Source organism: Zingiber officinale, chromosome 9B (assembly GCF_018446385.1).
Source record: "Zingiber officinale cultivar Zhangliang chromosome 9B, Zo_v1.1, whole genome shotgun sequence".
Taxonomy (NCBI): Eukaryota; Viridiplantae; Streptophyta; class Magnoliopsida; order Zingiberales; family Zingiberaceae; genus Zingiber; species Zingiber officinale.
Window position 1 is genome coordinate 48,212,197 of NC_056003.1, and position 15,689 is coordinate 48,227,885.

The window sequence follows — 15,689 nt, forward strand, 5'->3', positions numbered from 1 at the left end:
CAACATGCAACTCAACTAGGTCAACCTTGACCTAAAGTTGCATCAAGAATCTTCCCAAGTCAAACATCAAAATACAACTCGAGTCAAGTCAACTCGAGTCGGGTCAACCAGGTCAACCTTGACCTAAGGTTGCACCAACACGGTTTTCCGTCGAGGTCTCGGTTCCCGGGTTCGGCTTGTACCTGCAACCAACGCAATACCTTTCTCGGTAGGCTGTGCATTAGTCTGCTCATGAAGTTCAAATTCACTAAAAAGTTCATCTAGTTTTAAAGAAGATAAATCCTTGGAAACTTTGTAGGCATCTACCATTGATGCCCACAATGTATTCCTTGGAAACGAGTTTAGGGCATACCTTATTATGTCCCGATTTTCTATCTTCTGGCCAATTCCGTGAAGAGAGTTAAGGATGTCTTGTATTCTCGCGTGAAGAGAACTCGCTGTTTCGCCTTCCTGCATTTTTAGATTATATAATTTATTAAGTAAAAGATCTCTTTTACTTACCTTGGTGTCGTCAGTGCCTTCGTGGAGTTCGATGAGCTTTTCCCAGAGTTCTTTTATGGAGGAGAATGGACCGACTGTTGAGCTCTTCTTTGGTAAGACCACATTGGATGGTGCGGTGGCTTTTCGCCGCCTTCCACCTTTTGATAAATCTTGGCTCCCAATTTTCACGGTGTAGGCTTAGTCGGTCCAGTCTGTTTGATGATCATCCGTATCGAATCGATCTTGAGATATATCTCCATTCGCCCTTCCAATACCCAAGTCTTCTCCGGAAAATAGTGGGGACGAACGGTACTATATCCTTCTTGTTGGGCCATTTAGATCTAAAAGAACAAAACAACAAAATCTATTCCAAGACCGAGTCTTGGATTAGTAGTGCTGGAGAAAATGAAATAAACGAACTCGAGTGGTGTTGCACCTACTTCGAGCAAAAGTCGATTCGAGGGAAACAAAAATTAGAATATAGCTATAAGGCTAAATTCTAATTCGACTCCGAAAACGAAAAAAAACTGCGAAAAATTTGTTTTGAAAGGTGGTTGCACCAATTTAAAACGACCCCACTCTGATACCAATTGTTGGATCGAGACGCGCTAGAGGGGGGGTGAATAGCGCTCGCGGCTATTCGTTCGATTATCGGAATCGTAAAACTATCAAAGTAAATTTACGCAGCGGAAGTAACGAACGCAATCACAGAAGAACACAAGTAGTTTTACTTCGTTCGGAGCCTAGGTCGACTCCTACTCGAAGGCCCGCGATCCTTGATCGCTTTCGGTGGGCAACACTTATAAGTACGAAAAAGGAGTACAAGATTTACAATTAGTACAGTAAAAAACAAGTATACCGACGACAGAATCGTAATCTCGAAGCTCCTGGTCGTCGTGGACTTGTAACAGCACTTCAGGGCCGTTGAATGAGCAGCACGCAGCACAAGGATTGCTTGGAAGTTGTGTTTCGAAGCTGCTGGTCGAGACCCCTTATAAAGGGGGTTCAAGGCGCCTTACACTGTTCACCAAGGCGCCTTGAACAAGCCGAGTCACCCGCGTGGATCAGCACGGACCTGGTCGAACTCTATCTGGTTTAAGGCGCCTTCAACCTCCGGTTCAAGGCGCCTTGATCTCCATTCAAGGCGCCTCCAGTCTGTTGCGCTGGCCTTTTCCTGGCTCGCACCCGAGGCGCCTCCAAGCTCCATGGAGGCGCCTCGGACACTGTTCATCCGAGTCCTTCTTTGTGTTTTTGGTACCTGCAAGTATGTTAATCCAAAGATACCTGCAACACAAAGTTAACACAACATAATAGTATGAATATGAAATTATGACGGTCTCTGGACTGTTTCCAACCGGAAACCCTAGGTCGACCCGACGCCACTGTTCCTTCTACGGGAATGCGTCCTCACCTACTCCTCTCGGAGATTTTTGCCAGTACGATCCTCCGGATCGATGGACTTTTGCTCGCACTCGATGCTCCGGACTTTCTGTGAACATCCGCTTCCCGGCCAGTTCAGACTTTCACCGGTTCGCGACACGGGACTTTCCACCTAGGGTTACCACCCCCTAGGACTTTTGCCTGAAGCCATCGACCTGCCAAGACTTTCCGCATAGGGTTACCACCCCCTATGACCTAGGGTTACCACCCCCTAGGGTTTTACCTTGCCTAACCGCAGTTAGGACTTTCCTGAAACACTCAGCAAAAGCTGTCAGATAACAAAGCACCTTAACTTTGAATCCTTTGCCATAATCAAAACTTAGGTTCGATCGTCGGATGCTTCCCGCACCAACACTATTGGAGGGAATTTCTACCAGAAATCCCACAGAACAAAACCTTGCCTCACTGAAAACAACCGGATACAGAGGACAAGATTAGAATCCAACACATCAACCCATCACCAACACAAGTTTAATTTGACCTCCTTACCACAGATGAGTGTCAACAGTGCAAGGACCAACGATGGCACAGATCCATTATCGCGTAGAAGTACGGAAGAAGGCACCGACTCGATCTGGTGGCACCGGACCAAACAAGGGTTTGTAGATGGCACGACAGAACTTGGTGATCAGCCTTGTCCTCGGCGCACACTCCCTATCCCCGGTGATCTAGGGCACGAATCGCTGTGAGGAAGGCTCGACTCTGATGAGATGAGATCGGGGAGTTAGGATACGGTGTGGAGGAGGCCGGCACAGAGGAGATCGGAGAGGGGCGGTGGCGCTAGGTCGAACCTAGTGGCCGGCGAGGTCTCGGGAAAAAGAAAGGAGGAAGTCGTGGTGGCCGGCGCTGCTTTGGTCCAGAGAGGGCAGCGGTGATGTTGTGCAAAGGCTAGGGCAGAAGAGGAGAGGAGTCCGACTCGGGGGAAGGAAGAAGAAGGCGAAGCCCTTGGCTGGAAGGTTTTGTACGCGGAGAGGGAGAAGGAACCGCTCGGTTAGGGCTCGGGAGAAGAAAAGAAAACGCTCGGGAAGAAGAGGCTCGGGCGCAAGGCTTCGACGAGGAGAAAAGAAGAATATAAAATAAAGAAAAAGAAAAGTAAAAAGGAAAAGTAATTATAAACATTTCCTCGCTTAAATGGGGTAGCCTAAACAGGCTTTTCCGGACCCTGTTTTTATCCCCGTCAAATCGTCCGTACGAGCTCCGAAAAATTCCTGAAAAAATTCCAAAAATTCCGGAAAATTCCCTTATTAATATTCGCCTATTTTCCGGTATTTTACAGAAAGACAGTAAATGACCATTAACCAGATTGCCTAAAGATGAAGCTCCTATAAAAGAGAAGATTGTGATCTCAAGTAGGGAGAGGTACAAGCACTTAAGCAAAAGAGACGCAAGGAAATTCATCCACTTCGTTCCCCTCTTTCGTGCATCCCCATTTGACAAAACTTTCGTGATAGTGTCGGGTACACACTAAGTTCACCATGAACAACCAATGTTTGATTGTATACTTGGTCTCAGATGTTCAATATGATCTCAAAGTATAGCCAAAGGGGACGAATTTAATCTGTTTTAAGGAAATGCATCAAATGCAAGCCTTGGTGTTGTTAGGATGTATATTAAAAGCTTAGCTTTTTGTATGAACATTTATTTTGAAATGAAAATCACATTGGTCTAATGTCTGCATTTAGTAAAATCCAATTGTCCATTTAATTTATATTGTAGATAACATGGTGTGTGGTGTCACACAAAAGCTCATATTATCAGTTCCTTATAAATTATAAATAGTAGCTCACAACCAAGATGGATTGGGACAAATCATTGGAATGGTTGTAGTATAATTTGATACTAGTTTATCTTGACTATAAAATTACACTAGTACACTATGTGTATATTGAGCAGAATCATTTGAGATTGTTCCTTTTATACTGACTGCATAAAAGAACATAACCTCTGTTATTATGGATATGCGTACTCTTAATCCCGATATAATAACAAGCACATATACTTAGTATTTATTTCTTTGATTTATCAATGGGTGAGATTTATTCGTTAAATTAATAGGCCCGATAAATTAGGAAATAATATTATTTATATGGTGTGTTGTTGATTATTGAAGGAAACTGTGTCCTAGTTATCTAGGTTGATGATGCCCCCTTGAGGAGTTCATAAGGATTGCCATGTAAACCCTGCAGGTGGACTTAGTCCGACATGACAATGAAGTTGAGTGGTACTACTCTTGGAGTTAGATATTAATTAAGTGAGTTGTCAGTAACTCATTTAATTAATGGACATTCGATATCTTAAACACAGGGAGATTAATGCACTCATGATAAAATGGAGCCCATAATATAATATGAGATTGGTGCAGTAGTTCAATAATAACTCTTTAGTGGTATGAGTTATTATTGATGAACTTGAGTTAGGTGTTCGGGTCGAACACAGGAAGCTCAAGCTCATCGGGAGACCAAAACCAATTCCTCCTCTCGGTCCCTTTGTAGCCTCTATAAAGTCTCGCGTTCACCCGTTTTGATTTTCTTTCTTACCCAAATGAGGGGTCGGCCACATCCTTGCTTGGTGCCCAAGCAAGGGGCCGGCCAAGCTCTCTTGGTGCCCAAGATGTGGGTCGGCCAAGCCATGCTTGGTGCCCAAGCATAGGGCCGACCATACAAGAAGAGAAAAGGAAGTTTTGTTGAAAATAAAATTTTGTTAAAATCTTTCCTTTTATAGCCTTCTACAATGCATTAAAAGAGAGATTTTAATTTTGTTAAAATCTTTCATTTTTTGTAGTTATCTACAATGGTTAAAAGAGAGATTTTAATTTCGTTAAAATCTTTTCTTTTTTTTGTAACCAACCATTATAGGAATAAAAGGAAGATTTTGTTTAAAATAAAATTTTGTTATAATCTTTCCTTTTATAGCTATTTACAATGATTTTAAAGAGAGATTTTAATTTTGTTAAAATCTTTCTTTTTTTGTAACCATCTACAATAGTAAATAAAAGGAAATTTTATTAAAAACTTTCCTTATTAGCCGCTAGCAAAAATTATAAAAGAGGAGGAGGGAAGTGCCCAAAAAACTAACACAACCTAAGGCTCCTCTTTATTCTCTTGTATGGCCGGCCCTTCTTCTATCTTCTTCTATTGTCTTCTTTCCCTAAAGGCCGGCGGCATCCATCCTTTCTTCTTCATTAGGGTCGGCGCCCCTTTGGAGAAGACTCTACCTTGGTGGCCGATTGCTTGGAGGAGAAGAAGAAGAAGAAGGAGGTCTCTTCACTTTGTATTCTTTGGTGGCCGAAAGCTTGGAAAAGAAAGAGAAGGTCAGGTGTCTTCGTTTTGGTAGATTGTCGCTAAGAAGAGGAGAGGAATACAGCAGAAGATCAAGAAGTCTTTAGCTACAAGGAAATGTACAACTAGTTCTTTATTCCGCTGCAAACTAGTTTAGTTTTTCTTTGTATGGATCCTGAAATACCAACACAAGATGCTAGCGATTTTGTGTTTCGATTTTGTGCTTCAATTTTGTATTTCGATTTTGTGCTTCGATTGAGGTCTCTTTAGTTAAACCTAGGGTTTATTGTGAGGAGTTTAAATATTTAATTTCTTTGAAAAACTTTGTCTAGGAAGTGGTGTATGATCTCATAACCAAGAAGGTCGAGTGTCTCGTCAACGACCTGGAAGTCAATCCTTGAAATAGATATTTAATCAACTTCTATAATATGGTTTAACTTCTGAAAAACACATGAGTTGAACTTGGAGTAAAAATGTTAAGTTTTGTTTCCAATCCAAGTTTAACTTATGAAGAACACATGGTTTGAACTTGAGGTAAAAATATTAAGTTTCGTTTGCAATCCAAATTTAAGAACACATGGGTTGCTAGGAAAAGTTCTGTGCCTGTACAAATTTTTATACAGGGGAAACAGAACGAAATTCTGAGTAGCACCCAACAGATGTTTCCTTCCCTGATTTGGCATAGCTTTCCCAGCTCGGTACAATGACCCACTTGACACGATCAATACTTGGTAGTCGAGCATGCAACTTCTCGACTCGGCATTGCTCTCCCGACTTGGTAGCTAGGTAGCTCGGTCGACTTAACACTCCACAATTCCACTTGAGCTCAAGAAACACTCGGGAGCATTCGTCGTTCGGCCTTCTTGGCGCTCGGACTTCGAGACACTCAGCAACCCACTTGGGCGACACTCGATTTCCCATTCATACTTGGGAAGCACTTGAGATTGCTCAGCTCAATAGCAATGACTTCTCACTCGAACTAGAAAAGTACTCGGGAGTGCTCGACTTAGTAGCAGTGACGTCCCACTCATGCTTGGCAAATTAGCCCCGTTGGTAGTGCTTGTGATCATCTACTTAGGCCATCTAATATATAAGCCTCAAATTAATTTCATGTAATTTATCTTCGGCAAATATCGTCAAACAAGGATAGTGCCATACTTAGAATTTGATGTCCTGAGTTGAGTTTTAATAAAACAAAAAAAAAAAGGTCCCTTAGAAATTCTTATTGCTATTTTAGCTTAAAAAATCATCTACACTTTAAAATATGATCCTCTTTTCAACATGCGATAAACAAATTTTAGCGAGTCTACAAGATGTACAATAAAATAAAGAATTGAATAACATGAATATTTCAAAATATAATAAAAAATTAAATATTACCGATAATCATTTAATATAATACAACTTATTTACGTTTTAATTATAAAAGTGCAATACAAATTGCTGTCATTTTTAATAAGAATGCAACATGTAAAGTAAAATTACATTTATTATTGTAAAATATAATTAAATAAAAATATAAATATTATCAATAATTATTTGAAAATGACATGTCTTGTTGTTTTGGCGGTGAAATTATCAATTAAGTTTGTATAATTAAAATGTTCAATTATTTTCTTTTTAATATAATATAATATCATCAAATCATTTAATCTTTCTTATGACATGATTATCAAAGATATGTTTTAATAAATTCCAATTTAGAAAAGCTCATTTCTGCCGATAGTGTGAGCTGGAGATGGGACTGCAACTGGTATGTTTCCTCTTTATCAACATATTGCTGACTTGCTGTTCCTATCATTGTCATATGACTCATATCAGTGTGTATAGTGTGAGCTGGAGCAATTACTACAAGATTGATGTGTAGCTAATAACTGCTTCCCGTTTTTGTATTGGCAATACATATTTAACAAGAATTGCTACATTGATTCAACAACCTTTTTTTTTTTTAATTGATAGTATGGTACATCATTACTTCCTTATATAAGGTAAAGGGAGAATTTGAGAAGCAAATTACAAAACTAAAATCAAAGAATCAGTTATCCAATTCACAAATTATGAGAAAACCTTCAACTCAAAAGAATTCTCATAATCCTGATAAGATATTTGTAAAAAGAAAGGTGGAGTTGCGGACAGATAAAGCACAAAGAAGGCGCAACCAGGAATGAAATTGCCTAATCCTCTGTTTGGGAGGAGGTGAGTAAAGGGTGTTGGTGTAACATCCCTCAGGTCAAGGTTGACCTGGTTGACCAAGCTGAGTCTTGGTTTGAGTTTAGATGTTTGACAATAAGAAATTGATTGAAGAAGAGTCAAGTCGGTCAAGGTTGACCGGATACTTGACTGGGAAGTCCTAACTGGGATGCTAGGCAGATTGAAAACCCTGGTGAGTGAAGCCAGGTGAAAGCCCTAGTGAGTGAAGCTAGGTGAAAGTCCTAGTGAGTGAAGCCAGGCAAGGGAAAATCCAGATGGATCAAGGATGATCGGACATCTGGTGTTGGGAAGTCCAAGTAGGTCAAAGGATTGACTGGATACTTGGCACGAGGAAATACAGATAGGTCAAAGGGATTGACCAGACATCTGGTGGAAGTCCAAGTAGGTCAAGGGAGTGACCAGGTACTTGGCATGAATAGAAAAGTCCAAGTGGGTCAAAGGGATTGACCAGACACGCGGTGGGAAGTCCTAGCAGGTCAAAGGAGTGACCAGATGCTAGGCATGATGTACCAACAGGTCAAGGTTGACCGGATGTTGGTTTGCTAGGCTTGGGACTTGGTTTTGGGCAAAAACCAAGTACTGGATCGATCAGTGGATCGATCCAGAGCCGAATCGATCGGTGGATCGATCCGAGCCTTCACAGAAGCCCTCCGGATCGATCGGTGGATCGATCAGATGTCCCAATCGATCGGTGAATCGATTGGGACGCTGCTCGCGCGATAAGCGCCGGATCGATCCGTGGATCGATCCAGCGTTTACACAGGCGCTCTGGATCGATCCGTGGATCGATCCAAAGCCTCCCCGATCGATTGGGAACATTCGAATCGATCGGGATCCGACCGTTGGCATCGATAAAGGCCGCAGGCGCACGATTCCTTCGGCATCTCTTCACCGATTCACTCCAGATCTCTCGCCAGCTCCTCCACAGCACTCACAAAGCTCAGATCGCCAGTTCTTGAAGGATCTTGAAAGTTCTCCAAGTCAAGAGGCGGATCAAAGCCAAGAAGAGAAGCTAGGGTTAGGGTTTATACTCATTGTAAGCTTGTATTTCTTGTATCCTTTCCCTCTCTTCTTGTATTGAGTCTTGTAGGGCTTCTCCGCCCTTGGTAGTTACCATAAAGGAGAGTTTTACTTAGTGGAGGGTGTGTGTGTTGGTGTGGATCCTTGGATTAGTCACCTCTTGTGAGGTGGATACCAAGTAAACCAACCGTGTTAGCGTTGTGTGATTGTTTCTTTGTATTTCCGCTGCACATCTTTGAAGGAACAAGCAACGCCGACCACCGATCAAACGCGACGAGCTATTCACCCCCCCCCTCTAGCTACTTTTGGTCCTAACAAGTGGTATCAGAGCGAGACCGCTCTTCACCGGAATCATCGCCGGAAGGGTCAAGCATAACAAGAAAAGCTAGAGGGTGAAGAAGTTGAAGCAAATTCATCAAAAGTCAAAGATTTCAAGAAGCTCAACTTCAAGATGCAACTCCAAGATGGACTTGGATTTGACACAAGGGTGGCTCCACCGTACACTTCCACGAGCTTCGATTCTTGGAAATCAAGAATCGAAAACTTTCTTATGATGGAGATAGAGCAATGGTTTGCTCTAATGGAAGGTTTTAAGGCTCCAAGGAATTCAAAGGGCAAAGTTCTCAAAAGGAGCAAATGGAGCCAAGAACAAATCCAAAGATGTGAGGCAAATGACAAAGTGACCAAGCTTTTGGTCAATCTATTGCCGAGCAACATCTTGGAGAAAATTGGAGAAGTTGAAGATGCCAAAGAGCTATGGAGCAAATTGGAAAAGGCTCATGAGATCCCCTCCACTGTACCTAACCAAGAAGAATCCAAAGAGGGTGACTCATTGGAGCAAGATCAAGAGGAGGACTCCGAAGTTGAGAGATGCTCAACTTCCGAAGAAGAGGAAATCCAAGAAGCTTCATTCTCAAGGGAGTGTAATCAAAAGAGCAAGGAAGGAACATATTCCTTGTTTCATGTACAAGAGGATGAAGAAGAAGGTGAAGCCTCCACCTCTAGGATTGAGGGGGAGCAACTCTTGGTGACACCGGATCAAGAAGAAGGAGAATCCTCCACATCCGGGTCAAGAGAAGAAGAGGATGAAGAAGCTTCCACCTCCACAAGTCAAGATAAATCAATTGGAGGGAAATCGATTTCGGATCAAGAGGAAGCCTCTACATTCATATCAAATGGAGGAGCAAGTGCCACCCCTACACAAGAAGGTATAAATAGTTCAATTAATAATAAAAATCATATTATATGTTTTGAATGTAGGGAACATGGGCACTACAAAAGCAAGTGCCCTAAATTGGCCAAGAAGAAGGGCCAAGTGGCACCTAAGGGCAAGGAAAAGCCAAAGGAGACCATCCCCGGAACAAAGAAGAGCAAGGAGCACATTGTGTGCTTCTCTTGCAATCAAAAGGGGCATTACCGGAGTCAATGCCCTAAGGGGAAGAAGATGGTCAAGGCTCAAGGAGGAAGCTCAAGTCAAGGGGGAGCCTCTAAGGTAAAAAGGAATGTAACTTTTATTGAGCTTATCCCTTTACATTATGGTAAAAAGCATGCTAGTTCTAACTTATATCATTTTAATGCTATTTACCATAAGAATAGAGAGCATGGTAAAATTAAGGAAAATAATGTAGCTTACCATGCTAAAACTACCACACCTAGGATTAGGAAGGTAGATAAAAATCTAGGCAATCACACTAAGGACCTTAGCTACAAGCCTAGAAATAAAAATGCTCATAAATTTAATGGAAAACAAAAAACTAAGGACTTAGTGATAGAAAATCAAGTCTTGAGGTCAAGGTTTGATAAAATGGAAAAGACCCTAAAAAGGATGGAAAATATCCTAAAAGGGCAAAATGAGCATAGCCTAGGTCTAGGAGCACAAAGGTCATCTAATGGCCATAGGGGTTTGGGATACAAACCAAAGGTTAAGAAGGATGTAATATCTTACCATAGGGTTCCATATAGTTATGGAACCAACCCTAGGTCTAGTGGTCAAGCCAAAAATACAAGGGAAGTTATCCCTAAGAGTATTTTTGCAACAAATGTGACTAAGACTTCTAAGAAGACTAAGAAAGTCACAAAGAAGGTTACAAGGGAAGCAATCCCTAGAGTTGACCTAGAAAAAGTGACCAAGACTTCTAAGAAACCAAACAAGGTCACTAGGAAGGTATCTAGGGAAGTTATCCCTAGTGAATACCTAGAGCATCCAAGGAGCACCAATAGGTTTTGGGTTCCTAGGAGCATTTTCTCTACCCCATAAATGGGTTAGAGAGTGTCAACTCCGATTAGAAGGGTAGTTAACCCAACTTTGAGGAAATTAACACTCGAGGAGCATTTTCAAGGTTTTGTTAACCTTTGAAAATGAAATGGAATTATTATTTACTCTTTGAAAGAGTAAAATGTGCCTATTGGTGGAAGAATTGATTTTAATCTTAAATGACACATATAGGGAAATTCATAAGAACTACCAAGTTGGGATTTTGGTATGTTTTTAGGAAATTTAAGGCGATCCGGGCCTTAATTTAAAGGTGCTACTCTTGTGGAAAAATGAAATATGCCAACATTTGAGGATATGCTTATTTTCAATTGGCATACATTAATCAAGGGAATTAGAAATGCCAATTTAGGCTTTGGCATTTTCTTGAAGCACTTTAGGGCAATCTAGGTTTAAGTTGTGAGTTTAGCTAAGATTTTAAGGATACTTAGATAGTTAATCTAGGTATATTTTATTTATGCTAAATCTTGCCATGATTGTTTGCCCATCATATGCCATGACATCATGTCTATTTTTGCATTCATGTTTTATTATGAAAAATCCAAAAATATCATGTCATGACATTCATACATCATGTAGTTATAGGAATCTTTCTTTTGAAAGTTATTTTATTTTGATGTATGCCATAACATTATCATGCATTAGTTTAATTCCTTGTAATTAAGGACAAATGGCATTTAACAACACTTATTAACAAGTGACATCCTAGGTGGATGTCTAATATCTCTAAAATGCCTAGATAGATATGCATGATCCCTTAGATTAGGGCAAAACCAAAATCTACATCTCACAAAGACTATAAGGTGACTTGTATGTGTTTTAGTGCACATTAGATACAAGTGAGATATTAGGATGATGAACAAAGCTCAAGATGTTGATTTAGTGCATTCTTTTGAGTTTTTAGGTTCATCAAAACACATAGTTATGTGTTTTCCCATCATTGGGAAAGCTAATGTACAAGTCATGTGCATTATGCCCAAGGAACATGATGAGATATTGGTTTTGAAAATGTTTTTACAAAATGCTTTTCGAAAACCATGGTGAAGGCTATCTTTTGATAGTAATCACCATTGAATAGTTAGACACAAACTTGAAGAAAACGCTAAAGTTTTAGCAAGTTTTCAAGCTTGTGTCAATCTTTGAAAATATGATGTATTTTTATAGAAAACTATTTTTCCATGATTAAGTATGCCCTAAATAATGTCTACACGAAATTTTATGATTTTTGGATTTTTGTAGAATTTTCTAGGGGTTTCTGAAGTTGACTGAAATGGAATTTCAGCAACTATCAGAGCTGCGATCGATCCATGGATCGATTGGAGTGCCTGAATCGATCCGTGGATCGATTCAGAAGGCAAGTCTCCCGCGAGCAGAAGCTCGCTGGATCGATCAGCCGATCGATCCAGGTAGTCTGAATCGATCAGTGGATCGATTCAGAAAGGTTCAATCGATTGGAACCCAACTCCAATCGATCCAAGTTGCTGATTTTGGCTGGGAAGGCCTGATTTCAGCATCTTTGAACCTCTTTGAGTCTAGGTAACCATTCCAAACCCCTAAAATACATTTGTATACATACAAAGGGTGTTTTCATGTGAAAACAAGGATGGATTGGTTAAGGAAGGATTCATTGAAGTTTAGGTTGAGGTTTGTTTCAAATTTTGAGTATTTGAACCTCAAAACTTCTAAATTTGGGTTTCTAAAGGTTTAGGGATTCCAAGTCATTGTTGGTGCAATGACAGAAGTTACCACCATGTCTTTAGGGGGAGGGACTCTTTAAAGACATGAAAAATTATTTTTCATGAACCTTGGAAGGTGGTTAACCTTCTTTAAATAAAATGCTCATGTATGAGCTTTTGAACTTGTAATGGGGAGTGGATATCCTCATTATTTCAAGTGGGAACTCAAGTGGTTAGAAAATGCTCAAGGTTGGGTATTTGTCTACATTGAGGGAGAAGTTAAGGATAAATGAAGGGTATGGGACCTTCATTATCGTGTTGACCACAACGAGTGATGTTGTGAACAACGATGAGCAACTCTTCAGGGAGAGAGTCATCAACAAATGGATTTGTTGATGTGTACCCAAAATTGGGGCATGGGTTGATGTGTGCCCAAAGATGAGTTGATGTGTGCCAATAGGGGGAGAATGAAAGGATCTGTGAATGAGTGTAAGTTAGGCTTTCATTACCTAGAGGGAGTGTGCCCTCTTAGGGGGAGAATGAAGAGCTTAATTTATGTGTTCATTACCTAATGGCATGAAGATTGAGGCTATAGAATTAGCCTAACTTACATGTGGTATTGTAAGTGTTATTGTGGTATTGTCAAACATCAAAAAGGGGGAGATTGTTGGTGCAACATCCCTCAGGTCAAGGTTGACCTGGTTGACCAAGCTGAGTCTTGGTTTGAGTTTAGATGTTTGACAATAAGAAATTGATTGAAGAAGAGTCAAGTCGGTCAAGGTTGACCGGATACTTGACTGGGAAGTCCTAACTGGGATGCGAGGCAGATTGAAAACCCTGGTGAGTGAAGCCAGGTGAAAGCCCTAGTGAGTGAAGCTAGGTGAAAGTCCTAGTGAGTGAAGCCAGGCAAGGGAAAATCCAGATGGATCAAGGATGATCGGACATCTGGTGTTGGGAAGTCCAAGTAGGTCAAAGGATTGACTGGATACTTGGCACGAGGAAATACAGATAGGTCAAAGGGATTGACCAGACATCTGGTGGAAGTCCAAGTAGGTCAAGGGAGTGACCAGGTACTTGGCATGAATAGAAAAGTCCAAGTGGGTCAAAGGGATTGACCAGACACGCGGTGGGAAGTCCTAGCAGGTCAAAGGAGTGACCAGATGCTAGGCATGATGTACCAACAGGTCAAGGTTGACCGGATGTTGGTTTGGTAGGCTTGGGACTTGGTTTTGGGCAAAAACCAAGTACTGGATCGATCAGTGGATCGATCCAGGCCTTTTCCAGCGAACAGAAAGTCTCTGGATCGATCAGTGGATCGATCCAGATGTCCCAATCGATCAGTGAATCGATTGGGACGCTAGCGTGGCGATAACCGGATCGATCCGTGGATCGATCCAGCGGTCCCAGGAGCGCCCGGATCGATCCGTGGATCGATCCAAAGCCTCCCGATCGATTGGGAACATTGAATCGATCGGGATCCGACCGCTGGCATCGATAAAGGTAGGCGATTCCTTCGGCATCTCTTCACCGATTCACTCCAGATCTCTCGCCAGCTCCTCCACAGCACTCACAAAGCTCAGATCGCCAGTTCTTGAAGGATCTTGGAAGTTCTCCAAGTCAAGAGGCGGATCAAAGCCAAGAAGAGAAGCTAGGGTTAGGGTTTATACTCATTGTAAGCTTGTAAGCTTGTATTTCTTGTATCCTTTCCCTCTCTTCTTGTATTGAGTCTTGTAGGGCTTCTTCGCCCTTGGTAGTTACCATAAAGGAGAGTTTTACTTAGTGAAGGGTGCGTGTGTTGGTGTGGATCCTTGGATTAGTCACCTCTTGTGAGGTGGATACCAAGTAAACCAACCGTGTTAGCGTTGTGTGATTGTTTCTTTGTATTTCCGCTGCACATCTTTGAAGGAACAAACAACGCCGACCACCGAGCAAACGCGACGAGCTATTCACCCCCCCCCCCCCCCCCCCCTCTAGTTACTTTTGGTCCTAACAAAGGGGAGGGAAAGGTAAACATGGGTAACATGAATTTTTACCCTTATTTGGGAGAGAGTGAGCTATGAAGGGGAAGGGGAGAGAAGGGTAAAGCCTCCCCTTGCATGCTCGGGAATAAGCGAAATTCCTTACACTCCAAATTGGGGTGTAAGGAAGGGTAAGGAGAAATTATTACAATTATATCCTTATTTATTTTTTCACATGCAGATTTATTAAAAAAATAAGAGGATATTTTTGTAAATTTGTATATTTAACTTTCATTCCATCCCTTTCCTCTCACATAAACTTTCCCTCCCTTCCAAACAAGGGTAAGATAAATATATTACTTTCCTTTCCTTTCCCTCCCTTCCCCTTCCATCTCCTTCCATTAATGAACCTTACCTCACCCCATCCAAACAGAGGCTAAAAGAGTTTCAAGGTGATAAAAAGATGAATACGTTCGCCCTCAGCGTCTCCGTCAATCCGTCCCGAGTCAACACGGAGGAGGTAAATCACGGGCAACTACTAGCCTTTGGAATAGTAACTAGCATATAAGGGAGACATTTACCTCGACTTTGCCGAAACTCGAACTCTATATCTCATAGTGGCAATACCTCATGCGTTAGCCACTAGACCCATCCGAGCGGACTGCCTAAAAGAGTTTCAAGAAATACTCTTGGGGTGCGTTTGGTTGAAGATTATCCTTGATAATCTTAGTTATCCATCCAAGATTATCAATAAAAATCTTGTTTGATTTAGGTAAGCAGCGATTCCCGAGTAATGATCAATACCCGACATGTCACCAAAAGGGGCATATAACCTGGAATCAGAAAATCTCAAAAAAATGAAGTTTTTCTTGATTTCGGAGTTAACGAAGTTATTTTATCAAAAATACCCCTAAAATTTTTTATAACAAAAAAATTCATTTTAAAGTAAAAAAAACATAAAGTAAAATAATAATAATAATAAAGTATAACGTAAACTAAAAAAAAAAATGTAAATAAAAAAAATTTAAAAATTAAAAAAAAACAAGAACTTCAGAAAAAACAAAAAAAAAAACAAAAACGTAAACTAAAAAAACGAACTAAAAATAAAACCGTAAACTAAAAAAAGAACTAAAAACAACGTAAAAAAACATAAACTAAAAAATAAAGAAAAATAAAAAAACGTATAATAAAAAATGTTTGAAAAATAATATGTAAAGTTAGTTTTGGAATGGAGGTACAGTAAAATATTAAATTAATTTATACATTAAAATATTAAATAAATAAGTTTCGTTATATTACCAAAGTTAAACCAAATAATTTTAAATTATGTTTTATTCTTCATAATTTTAATTAT